Source organism: Podarcis melisellensis (genome assembly GCF_964234715.1).
Source record: "Podarcis melisellensis genome assembly, chromosome: 18".
NCBI classification, from domain to species: domain Eukaryota; kingdom Metazoa; phylum Chordata; class Lepidosauria; order Squamata; family Lacertidae; genus Podarcis; species Podarcis melisellensis.
The window spans coordinates 3,217,125-3,229,631 of record NC_138536.1 but is presented as its reverse complement, the minus strand read 5'-3'; the positions used below and the strand labels follow the sequence as shown (position 1 = coordinate 3,229,631).

Genomic DNA, 12,507 nt, shown 5'->3' with positions numbered 1-12,507 from the left:
AGGCCACCCAGCAAGATCCGTGTCAGAGTGGCAAGATTTGAACCCTGATCTCCCAAGTCGACACTCTAATCACTGCTCCTGCATTTGGAAAAGAATGGGAGGAGAATCCTGTTAGCTGTTCGCCAGCCCGTCCTAGCCAGCATGACCAATGGTTAAGGTAAAGGGACCCCTGACCATTAGGTCCAGTCGTGACCAACTCTGGGGTTGTGGCGCTCACCTCGCTCTATGGGCCGAGGGAGCTGGCGTACAGTTTCTGGGTCATGTGGCCAGCATGACTAAGCCGCTTCTGGCGAACCAGAGCAGCACACAAAAAGGCCGTTTACCTTCCCGCCGGAGCGGTACCTATTTATCTACTTGTGCTGGTATGCTTTCAAACTGCTAGGTTAGCAGGAGAAGTGACCGAGCAACAGGAGCTCACCCCGTCATTGCGGGGATTCGAACCGCCGACCTTCTGATCGGCAAGTCCTAGGCTCTGTGGTTTAACCCACAGCGCCACCCACATGACCAATGGTTAGGGAGGATAGAAATCAGACTCCGAAATGGCCGGAGAGGGGAAAGCTGACTCCCACAGATAACAGAATTTATTATGGGTTGGGGGCAGTGGAAAGGCAAACCGAACAAAAGGCCTTTCCCCCTCCCCAGCCATTAGTTCCCATGGGAACACATTGCCCTCACCTGTTTGCTTTTTACTTAACAAAGGCGGATTTATTTTGCAAAGGTATGAGACCCTATATCTGCAAAGGAAGCCCCTTCTGGGACTCCAGATTCCTAGAATTTCTAATAGGGAAGGGGACCTTAACAGGTATTCCAGCTCATCCCCATAATTTACATTCTGCAAAGGGTGGCATTTAACACCCCCCCTCCCACCTTTCACACAGGGACGCAGGTGGCGCTGTGGGTTAAACCACAGAGCTTAGGACTTGCCGATCAGAAGGTCGGCAGTTCGAATCCCCGCAATGACGGGGTGAGCTCCCATTGCTCGGTCCCTGCTCCTGCCCATCTAGCAGTTCGAAAGCACGTCAAAGTGCAAGTAGATAAATAGGTACCGCTCCGGCGGGAAGGTAAACGGCATTTCCGTGCGCTGCTCTGGTTCGCCAGAAGCAGCTTAGTCCTGCTGGCCACATGACCCGGAAGGTGTACGCCGGCTCTCTTGGCCAATAAAGCGAGATGAGCGCCGCAACCCCAGGGTCGGCCATGACTGGACCTAATGGTCAGGGGTTGTTGCTGTTTAGCCGTGTCTGCCTCTTGGTGACCCCCTGGACCAGAGCACGCCAGGCCCGCCTGTCTTCCACTGCCTCCCGCAGTTTGGTCAAACTCATGCTGGTAGCTTCAAGAACACTGTCCCAGCATCTCGTCCTCCGTCCTCCCCTTCTCCTTGTGCCCTCCATCTTTCCCAACATCAGGGTCTTTCCCAGGGAGTCTTCTCTTCTCATGAGGTGGCCAAAGTCTTGGAGCCTCAGCTTCAGGATCTGTCCTTCCAGTGAGCACTCAGGGCTGATTTCCTTCCGAATGGAGAGGTTGGATCTTCTTGCAGTCCATGGGACTCTCAAGAGTCTCCTCCAGCACCAAACTGAAAATCACAAATAAAAATTAAAAAAGGGCAGAAATTCTGACACAAAAGGCAGTTTGCCAGCTATCGCTTCCCTGGGAGAGACCAGGGTTCAAATTGGCACCGGTCATTCACTCTCAGCCTAACTATAAAGTTCCAAAAGAAAGTCAGTCGGAGAAGTATATATATACGGTACACTGAAAGAGTAAATTCCACCATATTCAGTGAGACTTTACTTCTGCCCCATAAAAAAATGATTTATATGTTTATTTTTTTGGCACTTTTGTCCTACGCCTTTATTATGCAAACATGAACTTTCTCAGAGCAGGTTCCAATGTCAGAACCTCCCTGCTCCCAACCTGACTTCTTGTGTCTTTTGAGCTGAACCGTGTTTGCTTCGGAGCAGGTACTGGCATTTACTTATTTTTAATCAACCAGATTTACGTACAGCTTAATAAACAAGCAAACCAATCTCTAAGCGTCTTGCAATAAAACAGTATAAATGTTCGATTTTTAGAAAAGCAACGAAAACTGTAAATATAGGACTGAAAATATATAGGACTTATTACTCAGAGCAGAACTGTTGTATCCAAGCTGAGCCAGACTCAAAGTAAGGTAAAGGGTAAAGGGACCCCTGACCATTAGGTCCAGTCGGTACCAACTCTGGGGTTGCAGCGCTCATCTTGCTTTATTGGCCGAGGGAGCCAGCGTTTGTCCGCAGACAGCTTCTGGGTCATGTGGCCAGCAGGACTAAGCTGCTCCTGGTGAAGCAGAGCAGCGCAAGGAAAGGCCGTTTACCTTCCCGCCGGAGCAGTACCTATTTATCTACTTGCACTGGTGTGCTAGGTTGGCAGGAGCAGGGACCGAGCAACGGGAGCTCACCCCATTGTGGGGATTTGAACCGCCGACCTTCTGATTGGCAAGCCCTAGGCTCTGTGGTTTAACCCACAGCACCACCCGCACCCCAAGACTCAAAGTAGACCCACTGAAATGAATGGATGTGTGTGGCTAACTGAGGTCCATTCATTATTCTGTGAGTTGAATTAATGCTGGAAGCAATCTATTAAAACCATTAAAATATCAGATAAATAAACAGCCTTTATTGCTATTGTTTTGGGGGTGTTTTCCTCTACTCCTAGTAATGCCCCAACACAGCCGTTTTGACAAGGGTCACAGCTCAGGTGCTTGGCATGCAGAAAGAAATTGCCTCCATCCTGAAAACTTGGAAAGCCACGGCCGGTCAGAGGAGGGTGGATTAACGGCCTGACTCAACATAAGACAGCTTCTTATTGAAAGCAGCCTATCATTTATAACCATGTGGACTAGAAACTTATTTTGTTTTAACGGGAAGGACATCAGGAAGAGCTGCTGGACTGTAGATCGGTCTCCCTCGGGAGGTGGTGGTCTCTTCTTCCTTGCAGAGGTTGGATGGCTATCTGTCCTGGATGATCTAGTGAAGATTCCTGCATTGTACGGGGTTGGAGTAGTTGACCTTTGGAGGTCCCTTCCCGCCAGACAATTTTGATTCCATAGGGAATGGAATTCTTTGCATCTGATCCGCAGGCAAAAAAAAGGATCAATCTCCAGCGGGCTTCTCCAGGCAGGTCTAGGAGCCTCCCTCGGCTGTGTTGTTTAGTTGTGTCCGCCTCTTCGTGACCCCCTGGACCAGAGCACGCCAGGCCCTCCTGTCTTCCACTGCCTCCCGCAGTTTGGTCAAACTCATGCTGGTCGCTTCGAGAACACTGTCCCACCATCTTGTCCTCCGTCGTCCCCTTCTCCTTGCGCCCTCCATCTTCCCCAACATCAGGGTCTTTTCCAGGGAGTCTTCTCTTCTCATGAGGTGGCCAAAGTCTTGGAGCCTCAGCTTCAGGATCTGTCCTTCCAGTGAGCACTCAGGGCTGATTTCCTTCCAAATGGAGAGGTTGGATCTTCTTGCAGTCCATGGGACTCTCAAGAGTCTCCTCCAGCACCAGAATTCAAAAGCATCCATTCTTCGGTGATCAGCTTTCTTTATGGTCCAGCTCTCACTTCCATACATCACTACTGGGAAAACCATAGCTTTGACTATACGGACTTTTGTTGGCAAGGTGATGTCTCTACTTTTTAAGATGCTGTCTAGGTTTGTCATTGCTTTTCTCCCTCGGCTGTAAACCCCCACGAATGACGCTGCCAGTCCGTGCAGGCAATACGGAGCTATAGATGGAACAGCGGCCGGACTCCTTTTAACGAGGCTTGGCGCTCTCCCTGGGCCTGAACGGAAGGGGTTAAAGGCAAGCGGCTCTGCCGCATTCCTGGGCAAAAGGCAACACACCTGCCCGCCCGGCTTGGAGGAAGGAAGGAAAGAAACAAGAGGCGAGGAGGAGGAAAGTCTGCGCTCCGGATCGCCCCGCGCTTCTTTGGGGCTCCTGCGCCCCAGAGCCGTCGCTGAGGAGCCCCCCAGCCCGGCAGGTTAGTGTTGGGGCGCGCGGGGGGAGGCAGCAGGGTGCGCCCCACCTCCCTACCCAAATCTACCTCTCCAGAAAGCGTCTTTGCGCCCTGGGCGCACGCCTTCTTTGGAGAGCTCAGGTGGCTGAATGGGGAGGGGACGCTGTTTGCGCCCCCCCCCCCACTTCGGAAAGGAAGAGAGCCCCCACCCCGGGATTGCTTCCCAAGGCCCCGATCCCGGCGCTCGCTCCACGCCCCGATCCACCAAAGGGCCCTACAGGTGAACTGAGTCTCTTGCAAGTGTTGTGTTGTGTTTTTTGAGTGCGTTCGTTCTGGTACCTCGGAGCGTAGGCGTCCCCCTACTCGGGACTTACTCCCGAGTAGCGGAGCGCGAGTTTCCTGTCCGGACTTGCCTCCAACAAAGTTCCTAGACGCGCTGGGGTGCATGGGGAAGCGTGGGGCCCATGACTTTCGCTGGGTTTACTCTGAGTAGCACTTACAGGGAAGGCAAACCCTATCCGGCGGTGGGAAAGGTGTGTGCGTAGCAAAGGCGACTTCCTGGTTTCCTGCACGTGGCTCCTGTTTTCGATTCCTCCCCTCCTTCTCAGCCCTCTCTCCCTTTTTAAATTCGCAAATGTGTTTCTTCAACCGTGGATCTTTGCCTAAAGCGCCCAGCCAGCCAGAGGCGAAGTAGACCTCATTTAAAGTCACCCGGCCGCCGGCAAGCCTCACTTACCTGGGAGTCAGCGAGAAGCCCTATTGGGCCCAGTGGGGCTGACTCCTGAGTAGGCAGGGATAGGCTTCTGCTGAGTCGCACGAATTTCTTCATCCTTGTTGTTATTTCAAGACACACCTTGCCTCTCCTTCGTGCCCAAGCAAAGGCCCGAAGGCAATTCAGTTAAATGTATGGCTGCATTATAAAATCTTTGTGGCCTTTATGAGAAACTTCGCTTCTCTGGAAACTTAACAGAGGTATACTTTATGTGCATCCCCTTGTATTTTTGTATTACATTTCTGTCCTACTTTTAGTCGCCTGCAAGCAGCTGAGGGTTGCATATCATTGGTTCTCCCCCCTCGTTTAATATCTGAGAAACTCAAGATATATATCACATTTTCCCGTGTGTAAGCAAATGACCGGGATTTTGTGTTGGTGCTGACCTTTAAAGCCCTAAACGGCCTCGGTCCAGTATACCTGAAGGAGCGTCTCCACCCCCATCATTCTGCCCGGACGCTGAGGTCCAGCGCCGAGGGCCTTCTGGCGGTTCCCTCATTGCGAGAAGCGAAGCTACAGGGAACCAGGCAGAGGGCCTTCTCGGTGGTGGCGCCCACCCTGTGGAACGCCCTTCCAGCAGATGTCAAAGCGATAAACAACTATCTGACATTCAGAAGACATCTTAAGGCAGCCCTGTTCAGGGAAGTTTTTAACGTGTGATATTTTACTGTATTTTTGGTTTTTATGGAAGCCGCCCAGAGTGGCTGGGGAGGCCAAGCCAGATGGGCGGGATATAAATAATAAATTATTATTATTATTATTATTTGCGGCGATCGCCCCCTCGAAAGCTTTCCACAGTAAATATAAGGCTGAATCAAATGAAGTTATTACTCAAAGCAGAACCGTTGCATCCAAGCTGAGCCATACTCAAAGTAAAAAGGTAAAGGTAAAGGGACCCCTGACCATTAGGTCCAGTCGTGACCGACTCTGGGGTTGCGGCGCTCATCTCGCTTTACTGGCCGGGGGAGCCGGCGTACAGCTTCCGGGTCACGTGGCCAGCAGGACTAAGCCGCTTCTGGCGAACCAGAGCAGTGTGCGGAAACGCCGTTTACGTTCCCGCCAGAGTGGTACCTATTTATCTACTTGCACTTTGATGTGCTTTCGAACTGCTAGGTTGGCAGGAGCAGGGACCGAGCAACGGGAGCTCACCCAATCACTGGGATTCGATCCGCTGACCTTCTGATTGTCAAGTCCTAGGCTCTGTGGTTTACCCACAGTGCCACCTGTGTACTCAAAGTAGACCCACTGAAATGAAGGGGCATGTGTGGCTAACTGAGACCCGTTCATGTATTCTGTGAGTTGAATTAATGCTGGATGTAATCCATTTAAACCATAAACATATCAGATAAATAAAAAGTGTTTGTTGCTGCTGTTTTGGGGGTGTTTTCCTCTACTCCTAGTAATGCCCCAACACAGCCATTCTAACAAGGATCACAGCTCAGTGGTAGAGAAGGGTTGTTCTGAAAATTGCCCCCATCCACTGCCATTCAGGGACAGTAGTAAGACAGCGCTCATAGATTGACCCTGCAGGGGTCGGTCAGCAAACTTTTTCAGCAGGGGGCTGGTCCACTGTCCCATAGACCTTGTGGGGGCGGACGGCGGACTATATTTTGGAAAAAAAATAATGAACGACTTCCTATGCCCCACAAATAACCCCGAGATGCATTTTAAATAAAAACACACATTCTACTCATGTAGAAACACCAGGCAGGCCCCACAAATAACCCAGAGATGCATTTGAAATAAAAGGGCACATTCTACTCATGTAAAGGTAAAGGGACCCCTGACCATTAGGTCCAGTCGTGGCCGACTCGGGGGTTGCGGCGCTCATCTCGCTCTATAGGCCGAGGGAGCCGGTGTTTGTCCGCAGACAGCTTCTGGGTCATGTGGACAGCAGGACTAAGCCGCTTCTGGCGAACCAGAGCAGTGCACGGAAACGCCGTTTACCTTCCCGCCAGAGCGGTACCTATTTATCTACTTGCACTTTGATGTGCTTTCGAACTGCTAGGTTGGCAGGAGCAGGGACCGAGCAACGGGAGCTCACCCCATTATCGCGGGGATTTGAACCGCCGACCTTCTGATCGGCAAGTCCTAGGCTCTGTGGTTTAACCCACAGCGCCACCTGCATCCCTATTTCACATGTAAAAACATGCTAATTCCCGGACCGTCCGCGGGCCGGATTTAGAAGGCGATTGGGCCGGATCCGGCCCCTGGGCCTTAGTTTGCCAGTCATGATGAATAACTCAACATAAGGCAGCTTCATATTGAAATCAGCCTCTTTCATTTATAACCGTGCAACACGGAGTTGGTCTGCCAACGGACCCACTGTCTGTAGTTGGGCAGAAGAGCTGGAAAAAATGTCAATTGATTTCAGATTTGTCAACCCATCTGCTCCTTGGGTTTCAGATAGTAAGTGTCTAAGAAACTGAGGACACAAATTTTCACAGCCCTCTAGTGGCTATGGTGGCTCGCTTACCAAACGTCATGTATTTAGCATTAACAGTGGAAGTGTACCAGCCGTACCTTGGATTCTGAACGTCTTCTGAGTCAGAACGTTTTGGCTCCCAAACGCCACAAACCCGGAAGTGAGTGTTCCAGTTTGCGAACGTTCTTTTGGAAGCCGAACGTCCGTCGCGGCTTCTGATTGGCTGCAGGAGCTTCCTGCCAATCGGAAGCTGCGCCTTGGTTTCCGAACGTTTTGGAAGTCGAACGGACTTCTGGAACGGATTCCGTTCGACGTCCGAGGTACCACTGTACTTGATTCTGACCAAACTAAGCCACCTCGTATCTCAAATCTGACCCCTGATTTCATATAAAGTGGTACCTTGGGTTACATACGCTTCAGGTTACATACGCTTCAGGTTACAGACCCCGCTAACCCAGAAATAGTGCTTCAGGTTAAGAACTTTGCTTCAGGATGAGAACAGAAATCATGCAGCGGCAGCAGGAGGCTCCATTAGCTAAAGTGGTGCTTCAGGTTAAGAACAGTTTCGGGTTAAGAACGGACCTCTGGAACGAATTAAGTACTTAACCCGAGGTACCACTGTATTTTTATCATAAATTTTATTTTTCACTTTTCCAATGTAATACTTTTGACATAAAGACAACCCAATCTTTCCCAACAAATTTATATATATATTTTGACTTCTTTTGCAGTTTCTTACATTGTATCTCTTCCACTACTCCGATTAATAGTTACCGTATCTTTCATCGATTACAGTCTAAACTGTAAACTGTTTAATTATTAGCGGCTGATACAGTATTTAATTTTAACGTTTACTATTAGGTTCTGATGGATTGTTGAATGTTGCTTTGTTTGAGATGAGTTGTTTATTTGAAAGTTACTGTGACTCTTTATATTGGATCAGGTTTTTACTGTTAATGTTTTTATTTGGGTTGGAAACCGCCCAGAGATTTGGGAGCAATCCAGGCCGATGGGCTGGGTATAAATAAATTGTTGTTGTTGTTGCTGTCTTTAAACATTAATTTTAACTGTTTTGTTTAAGTTAATCCTGCTAATATACTTACATGTGTACTGTACAATAGCATTTCAAATAATCCACAAATTTCCCCCAGTCTTTTATAAAGTTTTCCCCTCTTGGTTCCTTATTGCTCCTGTAAGCTTTGCCAATGGAATAAGAGTCTTTCAATTTCTGAGCGTATATCCTCCTGGCTGTGGTCGTAGCAGACATAAACAGTTATGATTTCATATAGATATTTTTAAATAGCCCACGAAAGGCCTCTCATTCGTCTGTAAACAGATTTCAGGTTTTTAACGAGGGGGTGCTGAATGGATGGTCCACCCCCTCTACTTTCGCTGCAGTTTTGAAAAAAGCTCTTTGCAATATAGACGATCGGCTTCAGGTCCTGGGGATAATTCTTACTATTTATACGCCGGACATCTGACTGGGTTGCCCCAGCCACTCTGGGTGGCTTCCAACAAAATATTAAAACGCCAAAACCCTCAAACCTTCCTGTGCGGCCTGTTGTTGTTGAGTCGTGTCCGCCTCTTCGTGACCCCCTGGACCAGAGCACGCCAGGCCCTCCTGTCTTCCACTGCCTCCTGCAGTTTGGTCAAACTCATGTTTGTAGCTTCAAGAACACTGTCCCACCATCTCGTCCTCTGTCGTCCCCTTCTCCTTGTGCCCTCCATCTTTCCCAACATCAGGGTCTTTTCCAGGGAGTCTTCTCTTCTCATGACGTGGCCAAAGTCTTGGAGCCTCAGCTTCAGGATCTGTCCTTCCAGTGAGCACTCAGGGCTGATTTCCTTCCGAATGGATCGGTTTGATCTTCTTGCAGTCCATGGGACTCTCAAGAGTCTCCTCCAGCACCACAATTCAAAAGCATCAATTCTTCGGTGATTAGCCTTCTTTTAGGTCCAGCTCTCACTTCCATACATCACTACTGGGAAAACCAGAGCTTTGACTATACGGACCTTTGTCGGCAAGGTGATGTCTCTGCTTTTTAGGATGCTGTCTAGGTTTGTCATTGCTTTTCTCTCAAGAAGCAGGCGTCTTTCAATTTTGTGGCTGCTGTCACCATCCGGAGAGCTGGCTTTTTAAGATCTCTGCCCCGAGGACCTTGCAAATCTGTAAATGGAGAGGGACGCTACCGCCAGAGTTGAAATAAAGGCAGCGGAGCCTAAGAGGTTAAGCCAAAGGGGTCAATTTCTGAGCCAGTCCTTTGTTTACGATCTAGCTGCAATTCTGAGCTCCGAGAAATGGATTTGTAAAATCCTGTGGGATTTTCCTAACCCACCTGCCCCGGTCCGCTGTTGACCAACCACCGGTCTTTGTGTCTGTTTGAGTACGCTAACCTCAAATAATCTAGATTTCCCCTTTCACAGCCGCCTGTCAATATTTGCCACTGAGAGAAGTGGAATGCGACTGGGCAAAGGTAGATAGGGAAAGAGGGATAGATTGAGGGGCAAAGGTAAACCCTGGATTTTCAGGCTTATGAGACTAAAACTGCTGCATGGAGCCACTGTTTACCTGCTCCTATAACTCACAGCTCTACCTCTCTTTTAAATCAGAACCAGTGAAGGCCCTGTGTGAGTGTCTGGAGGCGGTTGGAGGATGGATGACGGCTAACAGATTGAGGTTGAATCCTGACAAGACAGAAATACTGTTTTTGGGGGACAGGAGGCAGGCAGGTGTGGAGGATTCCCTGGTCCTGAATGGGGTAACTGTGCCCCTGAAGGACCAGGTGCGCAGCCTGGGGGTCATTTTGGACTCACCGCTGTCCATGGAGGCACAGGTCAAATCTGTATCCAGGGCAGCTGTTTACCAGCTCCATCTGGTACGTAGGCTGAGACCCTATCTGCCTGCGGACTGTCTTGACAGAGTGGTGCATGCTCAGGTTATCTCCCGCTTGGACTACTGCAATGCGCTCTCCGTGGGGCTACCTTTGAAGGTGACCCGGAAACTACAACTAATCCAGAATGCGGCAGATAGACTGGTGACTGGGAGCGGCTGCCGAGACCGTATAACACCGGTCTTGAAAAACCTACATTGGCTCCCAGTAAGTTTCCGAGCACAATTCAAAGTGTTGGTGCTGACCTTGAAAGCCCTAAACGGCCTCGGTCCAGTATATCTGAAGCAGTGTCTCTTACCCCATCGTTCTGCCCGGACACTGAGGTCCAGCTCCGAGGGCCTTCCCTCACTGCGAGAGGCCAAGTTACAGGGAACCAGGCAGAGGGCCTTCTTGGTGGTGGCGCCCACCCTGTGGAATGCCCTCCCATCAGATGTCAAAGCGATAAACAACTACCTGACATTCAGAAGACATCTGAAGGCAGCCCTGTTCAGGGAAGTTTTTAATATGTGACATTTTAGTGTATTTTTCATCTTTGTTGGAAGCCACCCAGAGTGGCTGGGGAAACCCAGCCAGATGGGCGGGGTACAAATAAAAAATTATTATTATTATTATTATTATCACATAAGCCCCCGCTGGCACAGGTTTTGGAATTTATTATTATTGATAATAACTTTTCTATACACCCTTCATCCGAGGATCCACAAGGCGGTTTGCAATATAAAACACGCAAAAATACACAGCATAATAACAAACAAAACAATAGCCCCCCCCCAGCTGACAGGTTTCCAGCTTTCGGACTACAATGCCCATCGTCCACCGCTAAGCTAGCAGTGGACGATGGGCATTGTAGTCCGAGACGCCGTAGAGGGCACCAAGTTGTGGGCTACACTCTTAGACCCAAGTCGACGTGTTTTTTAAATTTATTTTATTCTTTTGTTTTGCAATGGTTCTATTCTGCTTGATTGCAACTGAACCTCAAAGAAGAATAAAGCAGGGGAACTATATATTAAAAAACAAGCATAAAACGTTCAGAAAATAAAATCGATGATAAGCTAATAAGCGGATGAAAAAGCACACGCCTACGTTCCGCATGTCTGGGTAGGCTTGCAATATAAAACACACAAAAATACATAGCACAATAACAAACAAAACAATAACCCCCCCCCCAGCCGACCGGTTTCCAGCTTTCAGACTACAACGCCCATCGTCCACCGCTAAGCTAGCAGTGGACGATGGGCATTGTAGTCCGAGACGCATAGAGGGCCCCAAGTTGGGGGGTACACTCTTAGACCCAAGTCCACGTGCACATTCCTGCATTGCAAGGGGTAGGACAAGATGACTTCCGGGGTCCCTTTCCCCTCTACAATTCTAGGATTGCCCTCGGCAATCGTGCTGCAGCGTCCTGCCCTATCGAGCGGAAGGGAAGCCCCGCAAAGAGAGCATTGCAGCAGTCCAGCCCGACAGCAGCCAGCCTCTCCCGGTCCAGCCTTATTTATTTCTGTAGCTCCATCCTACAAAATCTCCCGGCCTCAATTCCCTGAGAGACTTGGGCAGCGGGAGGGAAGACCTCCAAAATCCTGGCCGGCAGCTGCCAGCCCGTGCTGGCAACAACACACAGAGAGAGGGAGCCGACTCCAGATAAGGTCGCTTCCGGTGTCCAGCCCCGGATAGGATTTCAGCCTTTGTTGCTTTCTCAATGTCCTTGTCGTTATCGGAAACCCCCGGTCCGTCGCGAGCCGGCCAGAGGCAGATCTTGGGAGATGTTTTCTTTGCGAGAGGCAGCCGAGAATTCCCTGTTTTTGAAGTTTCTCTGCACTGAGCGAATTTCCTTGGGGGCCTCTGCCAGCCGGCGAGGGAACTGGAGAGTTCTGGCTCCACCTGGAATCTAGGTGTGTCTTTGGGGAGGGTACACCTGTGCGCTGGAAGAGGTGGGGCCCGGGGTGCGGAAGAGGAAGGAAAACCAGAGCCGACAGGCCAGGGAGGGAGAAAACCTGGAATATAAATATATATATTCTGGAAGCCTGCCTTCGGTTGGGCCTGGGCAAATCTCTTCGGGGCTGCGGACAGGTGAGCACACCTGTTTCCCACCTGGCAAAGATGTTTGGCCCAAGCTGGCTCTAAGCACCATGGCCGTACGATTTCAGGCAAGTAGATTTTGCGTTATGTGTTAGCCTTCGCCTCACGACCTACTTCCAGCCTGCAAAGAAATACGGGCTTATCTCTGAGCCAGGAGTCGAGGAGGTTTGTCTGCCCAGCTTAACGACATTCTTGTTTTCTCTATTTTTTTTCTGGCAAGGCGGTTGCGGGGGGGAATTGTGTAACCCGAGCTGCGTTTAGTTGAAAGGGCTGCATTCGAGGCAGGAGCCTGGGAACCGTAGCGTGTAGCTGCACGCTACAGTTCCCCAGATTATTTCCCCCCCGGGGGGTGTGCTTTAAATGTGCAGCTTTA

General features: G+C 49.9%; 2 protein-coding genes across 3 annotated transcripts in view; one reads left to right on the top strand and one right to left on the bottom strand.

Moving 5' to 3' along the window:
* The window catches only part of GAMT (guanidinoacetate N-methyltransferase), a 230,483-nt gene that overhangs the window by 148,339 nt on the left and 69,637 nt on the right, over positions 1 to 12,507 (bottom strand). The window lies entirely within an intron of this gene.
* The window catches only part of TJP3 (tight junction protein 3), a 62,010-nt gene continuing 53,361 nt past the window's right edge, over positions 3,859 to 12,507 (top strand). Inside the window, exon 1 of one of the 2 annotated variants that reach the window (XM_081895450.1) lies at positions 3,859 to 3,997. The gene's annotated coding sequence lies outside the window, so the exon portion shown is untranslated. Of the gene's footprint in view, positions 3,998 to 11,470; positions 11,948 to 12,507 lie in introns of those variants that run through there. The other variant, XM_081895448.1, reaches the window with a different exon arrangement.